We start from the raw sequence: 5,583 nt of genomic DNA, 5'->3' as shown, positions 1-5,583 counted from the left end.
AGTGGGCTAAATGGGCTATTTCCATGTATGATTCTAGGATTCATATCCTTAACAATGGAATCTAGCATTTTCCAGACAGGTATCTGGTCTGTAATCATTCATGAGATGTGGGCAACACTGGCAAGGCTAGCATAATTATCCATCTCTAATTGCCACCTAAACAAATGGCTGCTTCAGAGTCGACCACATTGGTAGGTTGAGGATCACACCTCGGCTAGACTAGGTAAAAAATGGCAGATTTTTTTCCCTTAAGGTCATCAGTGAAACAGTTGAAAACTTTCATCATAACTGATGTAGCTTTTTATTCCTGATCTATTCAAGTATGTGAATATAACTTCCTCAACTTTTGTTATGGGATTTGAATTCATGTCTCCAGATCAATAATCCAGGCCTCTGCACACTAATCCGGTTCTTTATTTTGTTATTTCTCTCTCCTTTCTGGAGTAGGAACTTTATATTTATTTTCTTCTAATCTGCTAGTGTTGTTCTGGAATGCAGGAAGATCACCACTCGTGCATCTACCACTTCTAGAACCCTAGGCTGCTGGCTATCAAGTTCAGAATTTGTTGGCTTTTATTCCTTTCAATTTCTCCAGTAATTTCCATTTGCTAATTTATTACTTTTGAATTCTTTATTATTATCGACCCTTAATTCCCCTTTTTCAGTGAAGACAAATACAAAATAATTGTTTAATTCCCCAATCATTTCTTTATTCCCCATAATAACTTCTCTTGCCTCTTACCTTTGGCACTTCATTCCTTTTTATATACTTGCAGGAACTCTGAAAATCCTTTACAAAATATTTCTTGCTAGGTTACTTTAATCTTCTGATTTATTATCACTTTTTTGGTTATATGTTGTGGTTCCTAAAATTCTCCCAATCCAGTAGAGCACATTATACACTGATTTTAGTCCCCATAGTACCTTGTAGTTAGCCATAGACACTTCTGAAGTTCTTAGTTCTCAGTGAAATTTACATTTGCTGACAATTATGAAATGTTTCTTTAAAGATTTGTCATTGTTCATTTAATGGCAAAGCTTTTAATCTAATTTTCCAATCTGTCTTAGCCAATTTAACCTTATTTAAGTTCAAGACTCTAGTTTTCAATTGAACTGTGCTCTTCTCAAATTGAATGTTAAATTATATTGTGATATTTCTCTTAAAAGTATAATATTCAATTTATATTTACTTTCCTTAATTTTCCTTCCAAAATATATCAATTCATGCAGTGCTGCATTAAATTTTTATCTGCCATGTATCCACATTTTTCCTCAGGTTTTTTGTTTCCTGATGTCTGCAACCACTCTCTTGTGTGTTTACCACATTACCGACACTTGTATAATCTGTAAACTACACACAAGTAACTCAGACTCAACAAAGCGAGACTTCAAGTTTGAAAATTAATTGTGAATAATCCTGAAATGTTAGGTTTCGCACATAAACTTGCATTTAGATTAACAGTGAGATTTTAAGTAGCCTGATTAATAATGCAGGTTGTTGTTTATGACTTTTGCCTTGTCAGTTTTAACCACACAGCAGCTTCAGTAATGTGGGAAATGTAAGAATATGGGTCAAATGGGGCTTTATGATTATTCACCATGACAACACTTACCAAATGCGGTTGATCAAACATTTAGGTAGAACAGCTTCCAACAAGTTCCATTCCTGTGGTTACAATCGTAAATAAACTATTTGTATTGTGGAAATTTACAAGATGCCTCAGGGTCACGGTTAGAAGTGTGTACGCATACATTAGATACTCAGTGTTGTATCCTGGTTCCTGCACAAGGACATTAAATCTACCACATACCTGACATGCCAGCACTCACTTGCACTGAGGGAAAATTGCTCATCCAAGTGCAAGATCAGGCTTTGCATTAATACCACATTTTCCTAAAAATAGTCAATTGTTTCTCGTAACAAGCAATCTGCTGGAGAAACTCAGCAGGTCAAGCAGGGTTCTGATGCAGGTTTTCAACCCAAAACATCGACAATTCCCTTCCCCCCCACAGGTGCTGCTCGACCCACTGAGTTTTTCCAGCAGATTGTTTGTTGCTCCAAATTTCAGCATTTGCAGTCTCTTTGGTCTCCAGTTGCTTTTTGTACATGGTTACTTATCTGCAAGATCGAGTTCCAGTGATGACGATGAGGTATTTCTCTCTGTCCCAAACTGAATCACTGGGAGAATAAAATAGATAGCTTTCTTATCTCTTTCATCTCTAACTGGTCAGACTGTATCTGGGCTAATGATGTCCTTTGAACCATATATGCATGTTATCCCTAAGATTGCCTGTTCTACTTTTCCTTCAATTGAGCGGGCATGCAGATTTGCGTAGTGCCATGGCATATCAGGAGGAGGACATCCTTATCCAACCTGATGGGCCTATGTGGTGGGTCAGTGTCCTTTCACACTGGGCAAGGTACCAGTCTTTGGTGATCCAGGGAGACATTGGGAAATAATATTTCGAAAGTGCCACAATGATATGCCTGTTCTAATGGATTTCTGTGCCTGTGTATGTTATCTGAGGGGTTTTGAATATTGTAGTTGAAACTAGCATAAGTGAGGAGTGAAAAGTATTTATCATGATGTATCTTTTCAGATTGCGTAACCATTTTCTGCCATGCTCCAAGGTGAAGCCTCTGCATTTGAATAGTTCAGTTGCCACTTTCTGCCTGCCCTGCTTGATATTGGCCCTGATTGGCCACCTGACAACCCTGGTGTGGATGACATCCCTTTTCCACTCCAACTCATCCACCACAATGGTTAGGTGATGGTCAGTGAAGCAGACTCCCCAATCCTTCTCTCAGGCTTTTGGTCAGAGCTAAAAGCAAACATGTGCAGTGGTGATGTGGTTTAAGGGAGAGTGCCCTCTAAGGATTGGGAACAGTGTGAATTAGTGCAAGAAAGTATGAACTGCACTAAGTTTAACTGTCATTGCCAGGACTTGTGCAAACAGCCACATGAGAAGGGGTTTGTGTCCCCAAGTTTTCAACACAGTTGCAGGCTAGAAGTGTATCCAAGCTGCACGTGCATTAGCAGGCACTGGTTAACAATCCAGCATAGAAGTACTCCTTCTACTTAGCAATGATCCATTTTCTGGATATCTTGCCCATTATTTGTAAACTCTTAGATTTTGAACCATCGGCTTGTTCTGTCACCATGAAAAATTTATGTAAGTGAATACCAAAGTCTCCCTGCTCATCGAAAATTTAAACTCAAGACATTTATCATTGTTCTTTAATTTTCATCTTTTTATTTTTAGTTCAGTTCAGAGTGCTTTTCCATTTTTAGCAGTATTGAGCAACATACGTTAGTTTTATTTGTTAAAAAACACAGCCAAACCTTCAGCCTTTTTTCAATTCTTTCAAATCAGAGAAGAGCTTCAGCATTTAGCTTGCAGAATTAACGCACACATATGGCATTAGTCCACAACATTTTGTAAGTGTTGAGAACTTGTCCTAGCAGTATTGCTGAAGAGAGGGAGTTATATACTTGTATAATTTCCATGATGCTTGTTACAGCATTCTTCCCATTTTTGTGCAGCTGGTTTGCCATTTACTTCAGAGCTTTCATCAAGGGTAATTAATGTCTTTCTTTCATTACTCAGTGTACTTGCAATGCATTGCAAATCATTTTCAAAATCTGCCAAATGCTTGCTGCAAAGTTGACATTTGTATGGGAGATTCTCACTGCTGCTGCTGTTGGAAAACAGCTCACCAAAGGGTCCATCCATTTCAGTCTGGCCCCAACTGCCAAAGAAGTTAACGGAGTCATCCTCCTCTTCCTCGTGCTTTCTGTTCATTTTCATGTTCATTTCTGTTAGTGAACTCTGTACTGGTTCAGAAGTTGACCAAGAGGGAGACTCTTTGTTGCTTTCTTCTCCTCCCTGCCTCTCTCTGTTACTCTCCCACTCTGTCTACTGCTTTTCCTCTCTCTCCCTTCCTCTTGTTACTTGCTTTCTCTCATACTGCCTTTCACTCTCTTCCACTTTCCATTATCTCTTATCCTCTCTCTGAATCCTTTACTCCCTCTGACACTCACTCACTCTCACACACACGCATGCATGCGCGCGCGTACACACACACACACACACACACACACACACACACACACACACACACACACACACACACACACACACACACACACACACACACACACACACACTTCCCTGCCCCTTTGAATACAAAAAATAGGGGTCTCATGCTTCAGTTATATAGGATAATGGTGGGATAGCATTTGGAGTACTGTGTACAATATTGATATCCTTATTTAAGGAACTGTATAAGTACGGTATGTTGAAGGCAGTTCAGAGAAGGTTTACCCGACTGATACCTGGAATGGACAGATTGCCTTATGAGGAAAGGTTGGACAAGTTAGGCTTGTAGCCACTAGACATTCAGAAGAAAACCGAGAGGTCATGGATACACAAGTCCTGATTCACCCATCAGGAGGTGAGGTCATGTTGAGTAATGGCTGAAGTAACTTTTCTTGCCAGCAAAATCAGTCAGCTTTAACTGCAACAAGAAATGGGTGCTGGCCTTGATCTGTATCTACCATTCGGTGTGGAAATATTCAATACTTGTTTATGAAGGCTCCTCTTAAATATAACTGTTTCATATTTGCTGCATGGTTTAAAGATATGAAACGTGAATGAAAATTAATTGATATAATTGAGCTTACAGATTCTGACCTAGTTTTGCCAATGAAATTCCATCACCAGACCTTTGCCACTACCATTCCTCAGACAGTATTCTTCCCACCCCTTACACCAGCACAGCAGTATGAATATCACCTTCAGACTAATATCTGGACCATCGTATACACCATGCCTGTAACTTTGCTGGATTTTCATAATGTGTGTCTAGTGCCTCTAAAACCGAGTCCATGGTGCCTGTAAAGCTGCAAGTCTGGTGCCTTTTTAACATTGCACAACTTATCCGTGTCACATTGCATAGACTCTTCCATTTCCATCCAGCAAAATCATATTTCTTTCCAACGGCAAATACATTTAATGCTTGTAATTTGACCCTGGGATGATCTGGCATCATGCAGGGGCCATTCTCAAGCAGAGGGAAAGTGAAAAGATATTGTGTGGTCTGCCTCTTGCTGTGGGCACATGTCTCGGGTCTGCTGGAGTATTTCCATTTTGCCATGTCAGTTAATGTGCTGACTTAGGAACAGAGCTGGTTTAGTGCTTTCAAGTGGCTGAACCCTCTTATATTGCCAGGGAGCTGCCCAGGGGCATAATGCATGTTGACAGCAAAGCCAAAATATCCAGTTTGTACCTGCCACATGTCCTTGCAAGAGGATGCAGCTGTGGTGTTCGCTACCTGTGTTGTGATGAGGAGACTCCTATATGACTTCAGACCTATGGCTGCCATGATGTGACTGTGCAAAGAATGGCTGGTGGCTGTCCTTGCTGCTTCCACTCAGCCTGGCCAGTCTCGATTCTCCATGTGTCTAGTAAAGATATAGGTTAGGTTGAGGTTGTCTTCTTTGGAACAGTGGGCTATGGAGAGATTTCCCTGAGGTTATAAAGAGGTATAAATAGGAAGGACCCATTTCTCTTAGCAGAGGG

This window comes from Pristis pectinata, chromosome 22, assembly GCF_009764475.1.
Source record: "Pristis pectinata isolate sPriPec2 chromosome 22, sPriPec2.1.pri, whole genome shotgun sequence".
Taxonomy (NCBI): domain Eukaryota; kingdom Metazoa; phylum Chordata; class Chondrichthyes; order Rhinopristiformes; family Pristidae; genus Pristis; species Pristis pectinata.
This window is presented reverse-complemented; position numbering follows the sequence as displayed.